The sequence below is a fragment of the Equus przewalskii genome, chromosome 14, assembly GCF_037783145.1.
Source record: "Equus przewalskii isolate Varuska chromosome 14, EquPr2, whole genome shotgun sequence".
Classification (NCBI taxonomy): domain Eukaryota; kingdom Metazoa; phylum Chordata; class Mammalia; order Perissodactyla; family Equidae; genus Equus; species Equus przewalskii.
In genome coordinates this window covers 79,894,665-79,918,577 of record NC_091844.1, presented here as the reverse complement: position 1 = coordinate 79,918,577, position 23,913 = coordinate 79,894,665, and positions in this window count along the sequence as shown.

The window sequence follows — 23,913 nt, the reverse complement described above, 5'->3', positions numbered from 1 at the left end:
AACACCAGTCTTAGCAGTATGTTTTTGAATACCAGGTCTCACCAGGTGAGGAAAACAAAAGAAAAACTAAACAAACAGGACTACATCAAACTAAAAAGCTTCTACACAGCAAAGGAAATCATCAACAAAGTGAAAAGACAACCTAACAATTGGGAGAAGATATTGAAAATCATATATCTGATAAGAGATTAATATCCAAAATATATAAAGAACTCATACAACTCAATAACAAAAGAATAAATAAATAACCCAATTAGAAAATGGGCAAAAGATCTGAATACACATTTTTCCAAAGAAGATATAAAGATGACCAATAGACACATGAAAATATGTTAATATGTTAAACATCACTAATTATTAGGGAAATGCAAATCAAAACTGCAATGAGATACCACTTCACACTCATCAGAAAGGCTATTATTAAAACGACAAGAAATAACAAGTGTTGGAGAGGATGTGGAGAAAAGGGAACGCTCATGCACTGCTGGTGGGAATGTAAACTGATGTAGACACAGTGGGAAACAGTATGGAGATTCCTCAAAAAATTAAAAATAGAAATACCACATGATCCAGCTATTCCACTTCTGGATGTTTATCCCAAGAACACAAAAACAAGAATGTGAAAAGATATTTGCACTGGTGTGTTCATTGCAACGTTATTCATAAAAGCCAAGACTTAGAAATAAACTAAGTGCCCATCAGTGGATGAATGGGTAAAGAAGATGTGGTATATATACACAATGGAATACTACTCAGCCATAAAAAGGATGAAATCTTGCCATTTGTGACAACATGGACGGACCTTGAAGGTATTATGCTAACTGAAATAAGTCAGATGGAGAAAGTCAAACACTATATTATTTCAGTCATATGTGGAAGATAAAAACAACAACAACAGCCAACACATAGGCATAGAAGTTAGATTGGTGATTACCAGGGAGGAAGAGGGGTGAGAGGAGAGCAAAAGGGGTAATACGGCACATGTGCATGGTGATGGATGGTAATCAGTCTTTGAGTGGTGAATATGATATAGTCTACATGGATATCAAAATATAATGATGTACACTAGAAATTTACACAGTGCTATAAAACAATGATAGCTCAATAAAAATAATAATAATACATTAAGCGTGTATGACTATGCGTGGAACATAAGATTGAATGAATATTTTCTAGATTAAAGACAATAATATGTGGTGGCATTCTGAAGGAAGATCATAAACAGGACTGAAACTCTTGCTCTGGCATATATTTCACCCAGGAAATGAAATATCGTGTATATCCTGGGTACTTTCAAAATAGGAAATGTGTAATGGACTGCCACCAGTCTTTTTTCAAATCATTTTATTGATGTATGATTGACATAGAAAAAGCTGTACATATTTAATGCATAGAACTTGATGAGTTTGGAGATAAATATACACTCATAAAATCCTTGTCACAATCTATGTTATAAACATATTCATCACCTCCAAAAGTTTCCCCCTGCCATCTTTATTTTTATGTGATAAGAATACTTAACATAAGACCTACCCTCTTGGCAAATTTTTAAGTACACAGTACAGTAGCATTAACTATAGCTTCTATGCTGTACAGAAGAACTGTAGGCCTTATACATGTTGCATAACTGAAACTTTGTCACATTTTGGCTAATTCCTCCCCATTTCCCTCTTCTTTCAGCCCCTAGAAATCACCATTCTACTCTCTGCATCTATGGATTTGGCTACTTTAGATTCCTCATATAAGTGGCATCATGTAGTATTTGTCCTGCTCTGTCTGTTTCATCTCTCTTAACATCCTCCCAGTTCATCTATGTTGTCACAAATGACAGGATTTTTGTCTTTTTTGAGGCTGAATAATATTCCATTGCATGTATATACAAGAATTTTTTTTTCTTTTTGGTGAAGAAAATTTGGCTTGAGCTAACATCTTTTGTCAATCCTCCTCTTTTTCTTGCTTGAGGAAGATTATCCCTGAGCTAATACCTGTGCCAATCTTCCTCTACTTTGTATGTGGGATGCTTCCATGGCATGGCTGATGAGTGGAGTAGGTCCACACCGAGGATCCGAACCCACAAACCTGGGACACAAAACCGGAGTGTGCAGAACTTTAACCACTCAGCCATGGAGCTGGCCCCCTATACCAGACTTTCTTTATCCATTCAACCATCGATGGATATTTAGGTTGCTTCCACGTATTGACTGTTGTGAACACTGCTACAATGAACATGACAGTGCATATTTCCTGATGGGAAAATTCAATATTGCAGAGTATTCTATGTTTTCCAAAACAAATTGGACACAACTGCTGTTAAGGGCTCAATTGTGTATCCCTCCAAAATTTATGTGTTGACGTGCTAACCCCCAGAACATCAGAATGTGATCCATTTGAAGGTAGGGTCCTTAAAGAGGTAATTAAGGCAAAATGAGGTCATACAGGCTGGCTCTAATTCAATATGACTGGTTTCCTTATAAGAAGAGGAAATTAGGACACAGACACGTACAGTGGGAAGACCATGTGAAAATACAGTAGGGGGAAGACAGCTATCTGCAAACCAAATGGAATGACCTCAGAAGAAACTAAGCCTGCCAAAACCTTGATCTTGGACTTCTAGCTTCCAGAGCTGTGAAAAAATTAATTTCTGTGGTTTAAGTCACCCAGTCTGTGTTCTTGTTACAGCAGTCCTAGAAAACTAATACAACTGCTTTCAAGACTCAAAAATTTTAAAACTTATTTCTAAAATGTATTAAGAAAGGGGCTGGCCCCGTGGCCGAGTGGTTAAGTTCGCGCGCTCCGCTGCAGGCGGCTCAGTGTTTCGTTGGTTCGAATCCTGGGCGCGGACATGACACTGCTCATCAAACCACGCTGAGGCAGCGTCCCACATACCACAACTAGAAGGACCCACAACGAAGAATATACAACTATGTACCGGGGGGGCTCTGGGGAGAAAAAGGAAAAAAATAAAAAAAATCTAAAAAAAAAAAAAAAAAAAATGTATTAAGAAAATAACATAATCTGTTTAGTATATACCTGGTGTAATGTGCTGTGCAAACCACTTTATATATATCGTCTCCTAAAATTCTCACAGTAACGGTACAAGTTAGGTATTAGTCTTGTTATTCACAACTTTAAGTCTCAGGTAGGTTAAGGAATGGCCACAGATCACAGAGTAAAGTTACAGAATTTGATCCCATTAAGCTGGTGCTTCAATTAACTACTTAATACCAGATCTGTCCACTTCTGTAATTTCTGAGGACGTGGGGGAAATGATAATGTCCATTGATATTAATAGTCAAATGATTTTTTTAACAAGATTACTGAGGATGAGCGTATCCTTCCAGATCAATAAATACTGTCATGCTACATTAAATAAAATAGTTTAATAAAATGTTTTAGAAGTGGACAAATAACTGAATGAAATAGCTATTATCTAGTTATAAGTGATAAATGTATATACATAAATGTAAAATCTACAATGGATTTAAAATATGTAGAGAAAGACTAAGCATTCAAATAATTTGGGGGAAAATCCTTGTGTTTATGGGAAGAAATCCAAAAACTTAAACATGTCAAAAGTAACCTTAGTTTTCTCTAGGTAGAATTAAATTTCAAATGTAATCATCCCTCATCCAGAGGGCATACTAGAAAGCTAAAAAGTCCTTGATGTTCTCCCCTTTTTTATTGACATAGCTTTAATTCCTCTCACAACCTTGGCCACTCAACTAATAACATTTTCTTTTCTCTTAATTGTACTTGTAACATGTGGAACTCAGAAGAGAATACAACACTCCAGTTGTTCTTTTGCCAGTTTTGGATAGAGCAGAATATTATTTCTCTTGTTCTAGACAGTTTATTTCTTATAATGAACTTAGGATAACATAAGATTTTTGTTGGCAGCCACATCACACCAATGAATCATACTGAGTAAACTGCAATTTGTGGTCTGCTTCACGTGATTACTTGTAATCATATTTCCTCCAGCCATGCTTTGCTGAGCCAGTAACCTCATCAAAGGAGAGAGAGAATATTGTCTCATAGGAATTTAACCTATTGAAATAATGTTACTAGTTAGAAGTAAGCTCTTTTCCTAAGTAATTCAATAAACTCTTTCAATAATTTAAGAATTGTGTTACATCAATTTAAAGCTAAGAAGCCTAGAGGTTACAAAATTTCACTTACTTATATATTTTTAAAAATAAGATGGCATTTTTTCCTTTTGACTATTTTAGTATTTTACCCATTATTCATTACTCTTTAAAGATTCTTAATCGTACTTTGCTAAACTATTTTTCATCTATCTCTATCAATAACATCTGAGGCAGTTCAATAAGATATATGTATATTTTTTAAAACTTCTACTCTATAATGATAGGCTTTTCATTGTGATATTCATAATTCACATTATTTTATAGCTCAGTCATGGCTCGAACTAAAATCAACTTCACCAAGAGGCTTATAAAAGATATAAAATTATGAACATGAAATAAACCAGTTTATGGGATTTCATAGGTGCAAACGGATGGAACGTGTCACAATTACTCTTGTACACATAAGATCCCTAGGGTTTCCATTTTTTACCTTTCATGAAAAACACTCGTATGGTTTTAGAGAATTCCTCAAAGGTTTTTGAGGATAAAAGAAATTCAATAGAGATCAATAGACACAAGTTAGATATTTAAGTAATTGGCCACATACTGTCATAATAGAATAGATATAATTCCTAAGTCACGTTCTTTGAATTACCCATAAAGATATAAAACGTTTAGAGTGTAGGTTGTGATGGGAATTGCCTTATTTTCTGAGAGCAGCTAATCATTTGTTCTGACATGTAATATGGCAAATCAATTCACAAGGTGTTTGTGTTAGAGAAGAGTGCACTCAAAATACTTCTGTAGACACAGAAGCTATGAATCACAATGAATTCTAAAACCTTGGTAGAATTTTTCTTAGAAAAAAATAGGAGAGATGATTCTACTCATATGGCATAAGTCAATATTTTAGAAGACACACCAGTGAAGTAATCATTGTAGCAATAAATAACATATATATATGTATATATGTTATGGGGTCCATCAACTGTGGCCTTTGGGCTCTCTGTTTTGTATAGCAGGCTGGATTAGCCCAAGGGCCACAGTTTGCTGCCCTCATAATATGTTAACATGAATGCAAAAATATGACTTTACTAAAATGACTTATGCAATAACTTATTAGCACAGAGTTTACTTAAATTCTCCCTAGTCCATGTATAACAACTGCATACAGTAGGCTCAGAAAGAAAGATGGCAATGGCACCGATACATCCTCCCTGCACCCACTAGAAATTCCCCAAGAATAGAGTTTCAACATAGAAGAAAATTAAACACTTTGTATGACTCTACTATGTAAAGTCTTTCTTCCCTTGCACTAAGCTTTGATTTGCTGGAGATCAGCTTTTCAGAAGTTATATTTATGTATGTAGGACATGTAAATGATCAATTGGTTCTCTAAGCATGATATGATCAAGTGAGGTATGCATCTTTACGCACTGGCCTCTACAAACCAAACATTAGATCAATTACCCTCTACTCTTTGTGTCAAAGGTTCAACAGACCTGAGAAGAATATATGGAGCTGACTTTAAAAAAATTCAAATTATTCCAAATAAACCCTGGCCTGAATTATACTTCAATGTGCTTTGAAACATAAAGCAAACTCATGAGGAAGACCTATTATTGAGTCTTTATTAGAAGAAGGACTTATTATGTCATGCATCAGTCTTTGCTGTACTCCCATATTGCCATTTAAGGAGCTTAATGGAAAATTCTATTTATCTGTGCAAGCTCCCTGGGCAATCAACAGAACTGTGATGCCTAGATTCCAGGGAGTTCCTATCTGCTAAACAAACACTTTACAATGGCCGATTTATCTGCAGCCTCCTTTGGATACCAGTAGGCAAGAGCAGTTAGTATTTATTTGCTTTTTTGGTGGGACAATCAGCAATATATATAGCTGGTTATGCCTCGGGTATTTACAAAAACGTCCTCATATTTCTCTCAGTGTCTAAATGATAAGCTTACAGATTTGATTTTTGCTTGAGGATCCACTCTGAAATGGCATGCAGATGATTTAGTGGTGTGTTCTCTTGAAGTCGTCCTCGGAGGACTCCATATGTCTCTTAAGATGAGCTGAAGGATGACATAAAGCATCTAGAGAAGACTTGCAAATGTGTAAAGACACTGTGCAATATTTGGCTTACAATCTCAGCAGATAGACATTTTCTGTCCTTTATGAGAATAAAGGCTATTAAATTATATTTGACTCCAAACTAAAAGACAACTAAAGGATTTTTTTTGTTTGGTTGGTTTGGTGTTCTTTGTTTGTTTTTAGGATTGACTGGTTTTTGTAGGCAATGATGCTTAATTTTTCCAAAACAGCTCAGCCCTTACATGAGCTTACTAATACTGGGATTTCCCGTGGGATCCAAAAGCTGAAAAGCCTTCTCATTAAAGGCCTGCCTGCAGCAACCTCCAACTTTGGGTATCCCTAACTATGCTAAATCCATCTGTTTTCTTGTGTATGAAAGAGAAGGCTGGCTATGCATTAGGACACAATAAAGTGATTCATAGAACAGTATATTGCCCTTGGTGTAACCCTTCATTCCATAGCAAAGGTGGACCCTTTCTGCTTGTGTGAAGTATCAGCAGCAGCCAAATTGATTGAAGCTTCTGCTGATATGGAACTTGTCCACTAATTCCACGGGCTTCACATTCCAAGTACTCTGGTTAATTCTTAGTCTACCATGGGGAAGCTTATGAAAACCTTTTATTGTCTACTTTGTTTGCCACAATTAAACTGTATTCAAAACTTAACCCTGCAACTTTATTCCTTCTAGATGAAAGGGAACACATGACGGTTTGGCAATAATTCAGAAATTAAATATACTCAGGTCTGATTTTACAGAACTCTCTTATTCACTTCCAAATTAATATTGTTTGATATGTTTCTTATCTTAAAAATGGCAAAGACATTCCCCGCATGGGATATGCTGTAACCACTGAACTTGCAGTCATTGAAGTTCCTTTCCTAATGCCTATCTGAGTAACTTTCTACTCAGATAGTTAAACGATTTGAGCCTAAACTCTGGAAAAAGTTAAAAGAGCAAATATTTATACAAACAGTAGACATGCTTTTGGAGCTGTGCATGATTTGGGGGTATTATGATCTCAATAGGGAGGACAATTAAGAATGGTAAATAAGTCAGTGACTTCTCAGAAACTGTTCAATATCCCAAAGAGATATCTGTAATTTAACCATATTAGGAACCATTCCAAAATCTGAGGGCAATGCCTTGCCTATCTTCCTTGGTAAACAAGTGGCTGTTACCAGCCGAGACATATTAGATACTAATAAATTTAGAAGGATTTTGACCAACTGAAAGCAATCAGCTCAACCTTTGGTAAAAATAAAAACGCATTGGCTATCAAAGGAATGCTTTCTCCGTAATGTTAAATTTTGATGATTTTGTCATGGCTTCTCAGAAGCACCACAATTCATCCAATGGATCCTGGTCAAAATACTCCTTCATTGCTCTTTAGATAATGAAAGAGAGAGTTTCTACATGTCTTGCCTGTAACCAAGGCAAGCAAAATCCTGAAAACGTGTAAAGGTGAGAAATGATTCAGAGTTTCCTCCTCAAAGGCTTATTAAGCAAATGAATTTCGTTCAACTGCCCAAGTCTTCAGACTAATAATACATATATATTAGTCCTTGTTTGTAAAGTTTCTGTTGGGATAGAACATTTTCATTGATAGAAGACTATAGCTGATAAGGTGGCAAAAATATTATTACACTCTGTGTATTTGAAATAGCTTATCAAGTTTGTTTCCTTAACCCAGAAATTTCACTTCACTGTTCATATAACACTGAGTCATTCGGAAAATTAAAAAGAGTAAACATAACTCTGAAGTTAAAAGTGTCAAAAATATAAGAAATCTGCTGCCAAGACCAGCCAGGCAGCCAGCTGAAGGGGCGGGCAGAATTAATAGACACAACACAGTCTATATAATAGACACAATACAATCTATATTATTCAATGGGACAGGGGACCATCAGCCTCAAGGACCGAGGTGAGGTCCCGCTTATTGCCACATATTTATATGCAGGCAAAGAAGAACAAGCATAGCAGGAACTCATGCCAGCAGGGATATGCAAGTCAAAGCTCAGCAGTTCTGGTCTTCCTCCCTTCAACCACCCTGGCCCTACCCAAAGCCATTCCCTTAGAGAGTATCCTAGGAACAATCAGCAAGTTATGCAGAGGGCGTTCCATTCCCGCAAGGGCCCAGCGTTCTTAAGCCCCTTGCCTTCATGCTTGGTAAGATACTCCCCTCCGGCCTTTGATTCCAAAGCACAAACAATCTAGTATAGTAATTTATGAGAATCAGCAGATCACATATTTCTCAGCTACCCATTTTGTAACTTGTTCTTGCTAAGCTTAAAGCCTAGCCAGAATGTTGCTATGATCTCCTGCAACAGAAATTCTTGCTGTACTTTGGCCTGAAATTTTGCCACTAGCATTAATGGCCATGGAATTATCTCAGAGTACAAACTGACTTTCTCCCTATGAGATCATAACAAAACAGCCTATGGAACTTGTAATTTTGGAAAAACTCCAACAATAGCTGACTCCACTATGTTACCCACAAATCTAGCTAAATACTGTCAAGGACTTACATTGGTCCCATAAGATTAGCACCATTAGCCTAGACAGGTAGTAGACTATACCATTTCGGTTTGTGCAAGTACACTCTATGATATTCACACAATCACAAAATCGCCTGATGACACATTTCTCAGAACGCGTGCCCCGGCCTTCAGCGAGGCATGACTGTACTTGGTATATTCATGATTCGGCCACCTTTCCAAAGGAGATAGCTTCCAAGTTTTGCATGATCTTCAACATAACTGGATCTACCAGAAGAGATAGTAATGCAAAAATATCTTATCCATGCCTGAAGGGAACATTCAAATCCTTTTGATAATAACTATAGCAGTAAAGAATCAAGATATAGTGCAGCTGTGCCACCAATCTATATACCAACGGAATTCCACACCCATGAGTGACTGCAAATGAAGGCTAATTAAAAAACCTGTAGAAAGCTGCGACTCTGAGACTCAGATAGTGTTCCCAGAAAGATAACTACAGAAATGATAGCTTCTGCCCAAGATAATGGAACAAGACACACTAGAGTAATTTTCTCAATTCTTTTCCCTTTGTAATTATTTTTTTTCTGGTATTCTTTTGCTGATTTAACTTAAATACCTTGAAATCATTGTTTTTCTCTATGACAGTCTTGTTATAATCAAAATATGTAGTTGGAGTTAGCCTAAGATATTGCAAGAGCTTTTAAAGTATCAAAATGCGGGGGATATGGACCCATCATTTTCATGCACAGGACCTCCCCATGAGGCCATTCCCATGGAATTCCAGTTAATATTCACAGACATCTAAGCCTTCTGGTCCTCTGTTGAACCGATTCTGCCCCATGTGAGACTTATGAATCCCTTCCTGTGGTACCTTGTATAGGCACAATTTAACTATTCAGAAATCATACAGGTAATGGGGTCTGAACAGGATACACAACTGGAAATAACTTAGTTCTGGAAGTGAAAATGAGAACACAAAATGGCCATCATAAGTAACACATATCACTTTCTATAAGGCTCAAGATTTTGAAAAGTAAGATATAATTCCCAGGGGGAAAACACAATGGATCATTCTATGTATAAATTTCACAAGGTTTGGTGTTAGGGTAATCCCCTTTTCCTAAAATTGGGATGTACAACTGGAGGCTAGTGGATGTTACTGGTTGATTAGATAGGCTTACGTTATTCGGCCTATTTTATGACATTCTTGCAAAATCTATTGGATGTTTCAAAGCAAAGAAATCATTAGATAATAAATTAGCTAAAAGTAACATATAGATTCAGATAGAAAAACATGTTACTACAAATGCAGAGTTCTGGAGGGTTATCCTTTCTCTTTACGTAACTTCTCACCATGCTTTTCTTTTTAAGAAGGAAAGTTAGGCAGGATGATAAAGGTCTCATCTAATCTCTTTATCACTGGTTTAATGAGATTGGATGACGCTACTGGTTTCTTAGGATATGAAATATCAGAAAGGAGGCACTTAGTCCTCTGAAATAGGGTAATCTTAGACAAGATCTTTGTTTCAAAGGGAGGCACTTGTGGAAATAAAGTTACAATGATATGCCAAAGTCATGCACATTTTTCGTCTGGTTACTTTCATTCAATAAAATCATTGAGATTCATCCCTGTTATAGCATGTATCAATGGTCCTTTCATTACTAAGAAGTGCTCCATTGTATAGAGACACTATAGACAGTTTGCTTCTCCATTTATCTCTTGATGGACATGTGAGAGTTGTTTTCAGGTGGGGCTATTACAAATAAAACTGCCCTGAACATTTGTGTACAAGTCTTTGTATAGACTTAGGCTTTCATTTCTTTGGGATAAATACCTAGGAGTGGAATGACTGTAGCAGGTGGTGGTGTACATATTAATTTTTAGGAAACTACCAAACTCTTTTCCAAAGCAGTTGTACCATTTTATATTCCCATCAGAAAGCTAGGAGATTTCCATCTTTCCACGTCCTTGCTAATATTGGATATTGTCAGTCTTTTGATTTTAGCCACTTTAAATGGTGTGTAGTGGTATGCCATTGAAGTTTCAATTTGCATTTCCCTAATGACTAATGATATTGAGTCTTGTTATGTACTTGTCACCCATATCTCTTCTTGTGAAATAACTTTTCAAATCTTTTTCCCATTATTTAAAGTTGTTAGTTTGTTTTCTTATTGTTTACCAGATACTTGATTTGAAAACATTTTACCCCAATCTGTGGCCTGTCTTTTCATTTCTGTGAGTGATTTTGAAAAGCAGAAGATCTTAGTTTTAATTAGTCTGAATTATCAACTTTTTCCTTTATGAATTATGTTTCTGGTTTTGTGTTTCAGAAATATTTGTTACATAAGTTTTCTCCTATGTTTTCTTCTAAAAGCTTTAGGTTTTATAGTTGTATCCATGATCCATTTTGAGTTAGCTTTTGTATGTGATATGAGGTATAAATCAAAGTTCAGTTTTTTCCGTATGTAGATAACTAATTGTTCTAGTATCATTTGCTGAAAATACTATCCCTTCTCAGCTAAATTGTCAGTAGTATGGGGGACACTCATTTGCAGTATTTTATCTTTAAAAGATTTAACTTAATTTTCTTCTCCAGAACCACATTCCTGAGAACTTTGTAAGATTTTTCCACTCCAGTGTTAAATCTTTAGTCTCTAATAGATTTTATTTTCTTGTCTTTAACATTGACATTTAACACTGGCACATACCCCTAATTAGTATGCAGATACACTTTTAATTATTATAGCTGTATAATATGATTTCATTATGGTAATGAGATATCTTGATTATTTTTCTTTTTTAAAAAATTATTTTGGCCATTAATGCATATTTACTATTCAAATAAATTTTAGAATCATTATTTTCACTTCCTAAGGCAATACCATTATGGGAGAACTGACATTAATAAAATAAGTCGTTACATTCAGGAATGCCATATATATCTTCATTTATTCATGATTTATATTGTATTACTTTTAAATAATGTAGTTTATTTAGTAAGATATTTACATTTATTTTTGGAGTTATCATGAATTATATTTTCCTCTATAATATTCTCAAAATTATACACTGACCACGGACCAAAGGTGAAGAAAGACAACAGTTGTATATACTTTATCATATTAAAATGGAGATCTACAATAAAGTTTATTGGAAAACCAAGAGTAATAGATTTCAATAAGAGAACTCAATACAAGTAGATGATTGAAGAGATCAATCTAAAAAATGCAACTTAATATTGCGATGACATGGAGAAATTTTTTAATGACAGGTGCAACGATTTGCTTTTTGATACAACGTTATGAAAATTAGATACTCTTTAACAGGTGAATTAGTTTGCTAAGGCTGCTATAACAAGTTACTGCAGATTAAGTGGCTTACACAACAGGAATTGATTTTCTCACAGTTCTGGATGCTGGAAGTCCAAGATCAAGGGATCAGTAGGGTTTGGTTTCTTCTGAGGCCTCTCTCCTTGGCATGCACTTGGTCACTTTCTCCCTGTGTCCTCACAGGGGCTTATCTCTGTGTGCACACATCCCTGCTGTGTCTTTCTCTCTTCTTACAAGGACACCAGTCATATTGGATTAGGGCTCCATCCTTACAACCTCAATTAACCTTACTTATCTTCTTAAAGGCCCTATCTCCAAATACAGTACCTTGGGGGTTAAAGCTTTACCATACATTACAAGAGGTATAATATTTTAAACATATATACTTTCTGATTCGAAATACTTGAGAAGGTTATGCCTGGAAATCAACAAACAATTAAACCAAAATATCACATCTATTTCACATATTCTTAGTAGTTTTTTTTTTTTTGTGAAATGTCCCATGACACAGATAATAGTGAATAAGTTAAAACAAGCATAGGTAAGACGTATATGACAATAGAGATCAAGGGAGGGAATGCTAATCAGGCAAACCTTTAACGAAGACTAGGCTTGTTATTCAGTTTAAAATGATATTCATCTGTATCCACACACTCTTAAGAAATCATTGTGTATCTGTCTGTGGGTGTGTCTCTGTGTGTGTATGTCTGTGTGTGAGACAGAGTGGAGAAGGAGACAAGAGAGAAAGTTAACTTCTGAAGACTCCATATGTTCCAATTTTAAATGGTGTCTCAGCAATAAAATTACTCCAATAAAATGTCTTACTAAATTGAAGATAATTTTGAAAATTGTTTTAAGAGCAGCAGCAACCAAAGCTGTCTGCAGAGTTTCAAGGTGGTAGCGGTCATTTTAGACTAACAGACAGAGGTGCCCCCATCTCGCCCTCCTGATTATACCCATTCACAAGTCTTCAGACCTCTCTGAACTTTTCAGTCAATTTCTTCTGCCCCAAGAGCAGAGTCTACTGCTTTCACACCCCTTCACAATAGCTGTCATCCCGTTGACAATACCATAAAATAACACTTACAGGTGTCACATGTGGTGAATTTGCCTTCTGTTTACTTGTAGGGAATTGTGGCTTTCAGAGTCCTGAAGGCAGCATTTCATCACCCCATATGTGTGGTTTAGCATTAAGATGAAGGCAAAGAGAGAAAGGCTTTCCTTCACTTTAAAGCAGTTTGACAAAAAATGACAAGGCTGTGCAAAATTTTTATCACTGAACAGAAATGGCATTAGACAGAATTCTTTGGAGCCAAATGAACAGTTTTCACCATCTAGTATGGGGGCCTTAAGATGCAGAAGGTTTGTGTTGGTCTCATTCAGCCGTGCAGTTTGAAAGTTTTTTGACAGTTTTATGGTTTAGCGTGTACTTTAAAGTTGTTGCTATTTTTTGCTAAACTTGTTAAGGAGTAACATCTACTTCTTTTTAGGCTAGGCTGTTATTTCTGCATGCAAATGCCATCTTCTGAAACTGGTTGGAGAAACAGACGTTAATAACCCTCAAGGCTTAGACTGGCTTGCGGTCTCAGTTCTCCAGCTGGAGGGGCAGGTTGGGAAAAGGGGTGGGGAGGAGAAAATAGTGTTTTAGAAAACCTCTATAGCCTTTGATCTTTAAACTAACATTTCAAAATCTTCAGAAACTGCTTAAATAATAGGGTTTACTTTTGTAAGTTGCCTTTGAAACTGCTGAAACCTTTTTTTCTTATACTGCTTTTGTTGAGATAGCAAGATATCGCTCATCTTTAGTATATAATTGTATCATTCAAAGGTGGTCCGCAGTGAATTTTAACGTAAAGCATTGATTTCTAACTCTGGTTTGTTCACCATCTACCTTAGCCTGTTCAGGCTGCTATAACAAAAATACTATAGACTGGGTGGCTTAAATGACAAACATTTATTTCTTAGTTCTGGACCAAAGCTGGCAGATTCTGTGCCTAGTGAGGACACCCTTCCTGATTGCAGACTGCTGTCTTCTCACTGTGTCCTCACATGGCTGAAGGGATGAGAGAGCTCTCTGGACCTCTTTTATAGGGTCACTGATCCCATTCATGAGGGCTCATCCTCATGACAACTACCTCGCAAAGGCCAAACCTCCAAATACCATTACATGGGGGACTAGTTTTCAACATATGAGTTTGGGGGAAACACAAACATTCAGTCGATAGGACAACGTAAATAGAATGATGGAGAATGTTGTTGTTTTAAGAAAGGAAGAGAATATTGTTTACAACAAACCCTATGACTAAGATTAAAGGGGACACAGTACGTCTGGTGTTATCCAGTCTTGAAAGTTCAGCAAAAAGACAAATTCACTTCAGATAAGGGGACACCTCTTGTTCTGCATGTATTCCATCTTCAGAAGGGCATGAAGGCTTCACTTAGGCAGGGATCTACAGAACTGCCCCTATGCCTGAAATTAGTGCTCCTATTCGGAGATTCCTTTCCAGAATTTCTTAGGACACATATTTCTGAATCCCAAATTTTCCTGAGGAAAATCAGTCTAGAAACTGTGAAAGCCAAAGGTTTCACAAGTCCTCTGTGAGAAACAGAAACATTACTTCTTTGAAGAAATTGACTCATGTCAAATCAAAAGCAAGAGCAGGGATAGCGTGTATACTAAGTCAAAGGTTACAGTTGACATTTCCCGGAACCAGGAGAGAAGCACATGAGAAAAGCGGTCACAATTTAGTCCAGGGGAGGCACATCTTTTCTGTAAAGGGCCAGACAGTAAATATTTTAGGCTTTATGGTCTTTGTTGCAACTACTCAACTCTGTCATTGCATCATAGACAATATGTAATTGAATTCTTTTGAATTGGCTTCTTTTCAGTAAAATTTTATTTATGAACATTGAAATTTGAGTTTTATATAAGTTTCAAGCATCTTGAAATACTGCTCTTTTGAATTTTTTCAACCATTTAAAAATATAAAAACATTCTTAGCATGTGCAGCATACAAAAATAGGGGGGCCATAGCTGGCCAATATCTAATCTGCTCAGTCAATCTTTCTTGTGCTGGGGTTCAGGGCAGGCCACCCCAAGATGCGCCACACTGGTATGAGGATTATTTCAAGCTGAAGACAATAAAGGTTCAGACTCAGCAAGAACATTCGACCTTTCTCCCCTAACTGCCTAAAAGAAATTTAGAATAAAGGCCTGTCCCCAGGACAGCTCATCACCATAGATAACTCTGGGTTCCGGTAGACTGGGAACATGCTTGTTAAGCCCACTCTTATCAAAGTTCTATTTACCAAACATTTGCTTTTCCATTTCCATGTGGGTTGCCTTCCTCCCCTTTGAAGCCCCAAACCACTACCCCAAATGTCCTCCTCGTCTGTAGCTGGAGATAGTTAAATAGGCAGCCTCAGCCAGTTGGCTGAGATGCTCAGTTTTCCTGAGCCTCTCCCATGTGTACATCTTATAAGGCTTTGTTTAATTTTCTCCTGTTATTCTCTGTCATGTGAATTTAATTCACTGTTTGGCCAGAAGGACCCAGAGTGAGTAGAGGAAATGTCTTCCTCCCCTACAGTTGGAAGTGTGAATTCTGGCCATGAATGCTGCAAACAGTGAGTCACTTTTGCAAACAAAATACATATTAAGATAATATACGCATAATATTCTCTAAAGAAACTACAAGTTTTGAAAGCAAAGCCCTTAAATTGGCAATTTTGTTACATGATTCTATGAGGTTCTGTTAGCCAAGCTAGGAAATCTGAATGTTAAGGTTTTTGTATGCTACCCAATAAAATGTCACCCAATTACCCCAAAATGTTCTCTGACCTTTTTCAGAGAGTCTTCAAATTTACTGTCAATATATTCTTTGTAAATACATTAATGAAGGAAATGGAAAGAGAAGATGAAAGCAATTTCATCATGGAATGCTCCAAAATGAAATAAGAATCTATAAAAATTTGATGTCTTTAATGTTTTTTATTTTCAACTAGAGATTGACAAACAAATGGCAAGCAATGGGATATATTGGCGTATATGAGGAAGATAATTGGTGTAAACCTAATTCGGCCTGACTTTATTTTTCAAAAAGGGCCTGACGTGGTCATTGAGTATGCATTGTATATCTGCTTTAAGCATTTGCTATTTCCCAAAGGCAAGAACAAATGCTCTTAAGATAAAGATGCAACTTCCCCCACATTGGCATTTCCTTACAGATAAGCATCTCTCCATAGGCTAGGAACGGATTGCTGCGCTCACCTGTGACCACCCAGCTCAAGACAACAATCCTGCCACCTTATTGTGTCCACAAGACAGTAGATCTACTACCTTCTGTGCCCATCAGTTTCTGTGCCAACAGAGCAGTCTGGTGACTATTGTAAAAGGGACATTTCAATCATATGTGAAAGATCTCTTTGAGGGTATACAATTACTCTGTACACTCCCCTTCTTTGGTGCCCTTCCTTCCCTGAGGAAGGAAGGCCCCAGGCTGTATGGTCCTCACATTTGTCTCAGAATACACTCACCCCAAATTTTCATTTATAGATTGGTTATGGATTATTTTCATCAACAAGATCACTTTTACATGTTATTGGAATATGTGACCTTGTTCTAAGATATCATTTCATAATAATAATAAACTATGTGATAGTTTATTTATGTGATAAGATAGAATAGAATATCATTGAAAGTAATCCTATCATAGATAACCAATTTATAGTTTATTAACATAGTCATTCATTATTATTTAAAAAACATAAAAAATATTAAGAAAAATGCAGAATTACATACAATTTAGAGAATTCCAAGAATTCCTGAAAATCAGGATATCATTCTCAAACCCTGAGGATTAATGTGGGGTGGAAATTGGGACATGATTTCCTGGGAACAAAGGAAGAGGGTTATGAATAAGAAAGGAGACTGTATGACAAGCCAGAGTTCAAAGTCCTGTCAAAGCAAAAATGACAGCTGACAAAGATAAACAAGCAAGGAAGACTTTATTTAAGGGCCTGCAAAAGGAGAGGCCAGAACTCAGTCTGAGCTCAGCTCCACTAAACCAAATGGCTGGAGGGGCCGGTCCTGTGGCCAAGTGGTTAAGTTCGCACGCTCCACTGCAGGCAGCTCAGCGTTTTGTGGGTTCAAATCCTGGGCGTGGACATGGCACTGCTCATTGAGCCAAGCTGAGGAGGCATCCCACATGCCACAACTAGAAGGACCCACAACTGAAAATACACAACTATGTACCCGGGGTCTTTGGGAGGAAAAATAAAATCTTTAAAAAAAAATGGCTGGAGAGTTGTTAAAAGCTGGGATGGGGGAATCTTAGCTCATCTGTGTTTGCTAATTGGCCTCATCCAAACAAAAAGTAAACTTTCCCCTATTTCAAGACAGGAGGCAGTTGTATGCTTGGAGCAAGGTGACCAGGAAAGTTAGGTTCCTATCTTCCCATAGAAACTGGAAGATAGGGGCACGATCTTCCTTGATTACATGTCAAAGAGATGGCCCCCAGGTCCTTGAGAAAGAAAATCCTGGGTTGTAAAACTAGGGAGAAGATTTTAACAAAATTTACAGATCAAAGGGGCAGAGAGAGAATTTGCAACCACGAGTTTTCTAAATTAAATGCTTTAAGGCAGGGATCTACACACGGGAGACTACCTCTTGGTCAGACCATGGACATTACCTATATACACAACACGCCAGTCAGTACGCTAGACATTTTACATAGCTTTTTTCTTATCCTTACTTTGCAAAGGAAGGGAAGAGCACAAAAGGAAGCACAACATTCTCCCTCAGATGATTCATTGTCTAATAAAGTAGGAGTTGGAAGGAGGTCACTAAAGTGTTTGATAGACCAAACAGTCATGAGTTGAAATCCTGCATTTGTACCCACTCAATATATGATTTGCAAAAATTAATAAACCTCTATAAGCCACAACTTACTGTTGTGTGAATGATGATACTAAGAATGCCTACTTCATAGATTAGGCATAGAAAAGATAATGAGCCTAAAGTGCAACATGATGTATTGCCTGCTGAAAGTGTTTAAAGGGCATTAGCGAAAATTACCGTAAACAATTATAAGGCAATGTATAATGCAAAGTGATGGCTATAGAAGTGTACAGATACTGTTCTGGAATCTCAGAACCGGGAACAATTAGTTTTGCCTGGATGATTTAGGAAATGCTTTACTGAGTAGAGAAACTGGATCATAAAGAAGAGACAGGAATTCATCAATTAGGAAGAGCAGCCCAGTCAGAGAAAATGCCCATTCCAGCAGGATGTGAACTCCAGGACAGAGATATTGCCTCTGGATCTTGGCGCTGAGCTAGCTAGACTATCAGGACTTATTTATTGAATTGAATTCCAGGAATTCAAAAGATTTGGATGTGTTCAAAAACTGTGACTATTTCAATACGAATATAGAATGTAATCTCCAAGCAGTAGGAAGAGGTAGGAGATGAAGCTGGAGAAAGATTTTAAAGGAACTTGATTCTTACTTTATATTACCAGGCCAGTACTCTCAGAATTTCTTTTCTTTCTCTAAAAGTGCATATATCTATCACCAACTAAAGACTAACCAAAATAAATAACTTTAGGAAAGTTTTCTAGAAAGCCGTGGGGAGATTTTGAGTTCAGTACCAACATGACTGAGTTTTTATTTTTAATGAAAAACATTGTTTCATGACATCCACATCTTGAGGATACCTAAAAGATGCATAACTTTTCTTTCTACTAATTTCCTTTGATGTATATGTAATAGTTTTTATAATGACAAAGTTATATCTAATTTCATTTTAAATATGGTATGCAGAGTCATATAACTTGTAATAAAAATCTTTGAATTATAATTTAAACCCTGCTTTTGTTTTTTGGACATAGGTCATGTGATTTAAAATTCTCTACTCCTATTGGTTTTAAGAAAATAAACAAAGACCACCCAAATGAGAACAAACAGAGGCTATTTATTCATAGCTGGCTATAGCAAGAGTCAGCCACCACCATCACTTACATTTGATAGAAGCTCAAGGCAGACTGGAGAGTGGGACAACTTATAGTGAAGAAAGGAGAAGGTTGCAGCTATGGACGTTCTTGGCACAGAGAAAAAGCAGGCTTGGGCGGCAGGGCATCTTAGGTGACTGGTTTGTGAAACATATTTAACTTTCTCCGATTGGTCTTGTCTTGAAAACTGTAGCAAAAAATAGGGAAGTGGCAGTCGTTGACTTTGTTCTGTCATTTCTGGGCTGATTGCTGTGGTTGTGGTTTAGATTACTAGACTAGTTGCTGTGGAAGTTCTGGGTCAGAATTCTATTGTCATGTATAATCTGGCCATTGTCCATTTGTATATTGACTATCTCACTACTAACCACTTCCATGGATGTTAAGCGTGTTGGACTCTTATTAAAACCTTCAACGCTCAACGGGATTCACAGGCTTCATTTATGCTAAAACTATATTTTTATATAGTGATGTTGAAATAAAAATCAAATTGTGATGAAGAAATTTGAAAAATTACTCTCAATCACTGAAGTAGATAGATGATGCATGCTTTATCTCCAGAATGTGGGGCATCTATTAATGTATATAAAAACGTATGTGTCTTTTTGTTTATTTATCATCATATGCTTTAATATCACAAAAGATTTTTTTTCCCAACAAAAGCTGCCTTTGTTCATTAGCATTTTATTTATTAAATCAATCTTAACTGAATGCTTTAATTTTTTCTATGCTCTTAAAAAGTAAGAAAGCAGGAAACCAATGTCATTTCTTTTGTAAGCAAAACATAGCTTAGTGTTGGAGTCTTAAAATAGTACTATGGGCTTCTAGCAATACATTTTGATAAAAATCTAATCATGCTTATTTAAATGTAAATAATAAACAAAAGGCCTATACAAAAAGCAATTGTTTTAATAATTTGATTAAGTTTAGAGCCTTTCTTTCTGGACATCAGTACAAAAATGCATTTGGAAGAAAATCATAGAAAGCATCCATATTAATAAAACAAAAACCCGTGAACCACTGAATACCTAATAACTATAGTTTATTTTGACTAGGTTTCAGTGATTTTAATATTTTTATTATATCTAGTTTTCAATGAATAAGATATTTTTGTTTAATTGGTACAACTACATTTGATACTGGATTAATAGTGAGTCATACGGCAAACTGGAGAATGTTCTGAATAAGATGCCCACTGATGTTTCATTACGTTCAATTAATGTTTACTAAGTATCAGATATTGTGCTGGGTTATGGTAACATGAAATGGAAATAGTCACCATCATAGTTCTAAAGTAATTCTCAATTTGTGTGGATAGATGTGTGCGTACATGTGTGTACATATATGATAGATACACATACAACTAGAGGCTAATTTTTTTGTAGGCAAAGTTTCAAATAATATTATGTTTAAACTATCCTCTTATCATCTTAAATCTGTTTTCAATCACACACAGAAACTTGCAAGCCAAAAAAAGGGAGAGGGTGTATTTAAGACAGCAATATGATGTCTATGAAACCTCATAGGTGTGAAACAAGCAATGCTCATATCCATTAGCACCTGGTGCAGCAGACTGATTTAAAAGTAATGGTGACCTTAATTCACACCTGACTTGTGAAAGAATTTGAGCGTTGGCTTCTATCTTCACCAGTGACTGGGTGTGTAAACCTGTACAAATTACTTCATCTCACTGGGTCCCAATTATATGCTAGTGAATGGTGACAATATAATGGAGTTGTTAAAATTTAAAGAGGTAAACCAGGTAGGCTTTATGCACAAGGCCTGATACATAATGCTGTGCTCTTAACCACTATCAGTACAGTTATGGAAGCAGCTACTTTCCTGATTTACAGGTAACAATACAAATAAATAAACCTAACTAACTAACTAACTGGCTAGCTAACTAACAAAATATCCTCCTTGGTATGGTTTTTGAATATGTATCAACATTAGCAATATTTACTAAGGGCTTATAGGATAATAAAACACCTGTTTCCAAGTGTTATTTTGGCCACCCAGTCATGGGGACTTTTCAACTGAGTCACCTCACCATTGAGTGCTCAGTCTTCTGGGATTTCCTCCATTTGTTCTCCATTCTCTCCCACTTCCCTCATCCATTTCGATTCTTTGCATTTCTACTCTAGGAATAGCAAAATTTTCCTACTTAATGCAGAATAACATCTTTCTCAAGCTCGTATTTCTAATTGAAGGTCCAGACCCACTTTGCAGATCCAAATACACAGAGGACTCAGTTGAATAAAACAAGAGCAACTCTATTTTTCTTGAGTTGCTAACATCACTTTTCATTTAAGAATAGTTGTCATTCTTAATAAGCAATTATATTTTCTGAATTCCTTTTAAATTGAAGGTGTCCAAGATATGGGAAAAAAATGAAAGCAATATGCCTTTAAACTCTTGGTCATAGGAGGCCCCATGAAACAAACCCAAGCTCTGGGCTTCCCAGAGCCAAAGCTATGCTGGATCTTTGGATTTCCCTGAGAGCCAGGCACAAGATCAGATGTGCTAAGAAATGATTGAGAATATGCTGAATACTAGTGCTGTGTATTACTGTAGACATTTTTCAGCTACTTTATAATAATATTAATTACATATTCGCAAATCACATGTATATTGGGTTCTGTAATTTTTTTAAATGAATGTTAATGTCGTTTATTAAATGTCACTGATGTGATAGTTAATTTGTGTTTTGGTTAGTAAAATTTCTTTTCCATAAGTTCAGGATATAATTTCATATATTTCCAATATGAATGATTTAAATGAATAAGTTAGCATCCATTAGTAAATAATAAAGTCTTAATTTGTAGACTATCATCCCCAAAATGGTTCACAAGTAAAATTATTTCTGAATATAAAATGTTTATGCTAGTAAAGCAAACTTTATAATATGCTTAGTCAAAACATAACCACCTCTTCCAGGGAGCCAATTCAACACTTTCACTGAATCAACAAATATTAATTAAAAACCAGCTCTGGGCAAGACATCATTCTAAGAGTTCTAACTGAGTGATTAAGTGTAAAGATCCTGGAGCCAGACTGACTGGTTTTGAATTCTTTCTTAGCAACTTACTTATGCTTTTGTGACCTTGAAGAATTTACTTAATCTCTCTGTGTAGTTTCTCAACCATAAAATAGTGATGAACGCAATAATAATATGTACTTATATTGCTGTTAAGAAAATTGTTAGTCAATGCTCATCAGTTTATACATGAAAATAGCATTCAAATATATATATTTATATATAAACATATATTTTTAAATGCTATTATTTATGTATAATAAAAGATATATAAATGTGTATATGCATATAAATTTGTGTACATATATATACACATATACATCATTGAGAGCAGTGATTGAAAAATATCAAGAACTTTATTAGTGCTTCCTGTTATTATTAATGATGATTCAGTACTGAACAGAAAAAAAAGATACCTGTTATCAGAGTACTTACACATTTTGGAGAAGAAAGAGTAAATAAGTAAACAAATATAATACAAAATTCCCAATAGTTATATATACAAGGCTAAGACTTAAAACATAGCCATGTTGTAGGGAGGGAACCGTCACATACCTTTGGCTGGGTTATTAGAGCCAGCTTGGCTAAGAAGGTGACATTCAAGCTGAAATCTTAATGACAATAAGGCCGGTATAAGGATTTTGAATACTATTCTGTGTCAATGGGAAGGTGTTGGAAGGTTGAAGGGTTGAAGGAGGAGAGAGAAAAACGGAAGTGTGAACATACTTTATAATAAAAATTACTCGTTATGTGGAAATTTTAGAGAGGCAACTGTGGAAGTACAGATGGATTAGACAAAGGTGGTAACATCAGAGAGCTAGCCAAGTAGACAACTTTAAGATACATTTAGAGTTTCATTGGATGCACTTTGTGGAACACTCCGTATATTGTTTCTTTTGACTGGAAACTTTTATAAGAATAAAATATGAGAAATTAATATGTAAGTTAATGAAAGCTAAAGCAGAAACATTCATGAGACCTAAATAAATCAGAATTATCTTTAAATATTTTATTTTGATCTACTCAGTTAAATGTTAACATATAAATATGTCAATTACATATGACATATGTAAATATGTCAATTAGAAATTTGTAATGAAAATCTAAAGGGGGAAAATCACAGGTTATTTCATGTACTCAAACTATGTAAAGGAAAAAGTGACAAGAATTGCTAAGATAATTCTTAAAAAGAAGAATAATATGAAGTCCCATGCATAATTACGGTACGCTATGAAAATCAGGAATTTAACAGGACAGTTTTGTGTGTATAGTTATATCTATTTTAATCATGTTTGTGAACAAATAATTGGGACTCCTCTCCCTGGTCTAGCAGGTGAAACCAGCAAGCAAGGTGCATGAACTTAGAGTCAGTACAAAACCTATGCTGTACTGTGATGCAGCCTTGCAGGTCATCTCCAGCCTGTGTCAGAATGACTTTGCAACCCTTCACCTCATGACCAAAGATGCCAGTGGGAAAAGATCTGCAATAAGAAGAGATAAAGGCTACCTGGTTCTCATATCCTTTAGCTATGTTTTTAGGTTGAAGGGATAATTAGCAACTATAGTACTTGCTTTCCTCCACACATTGATAACATCAACATTCCAGGATATAGAACCAAGAAATTCTTATTTTATAATCTAGAGAAGAACCAGATGTACCCTGCCACAGATGAATAGATATCCATTTAGCATATATGATTGTTGATGATTAAGCCTCTTTCTGTGTGTACACTGCCTCGTAAAAAGGTATATGAACTGTACTCAGATCTGTAGACCCCAGAGTAGTTCCTTCAGAACACTCGGTTGGACTGTTTCCTGGGCTCAAGTCCTTACTCTTGATTATTGAATGAACTCTTTCAATT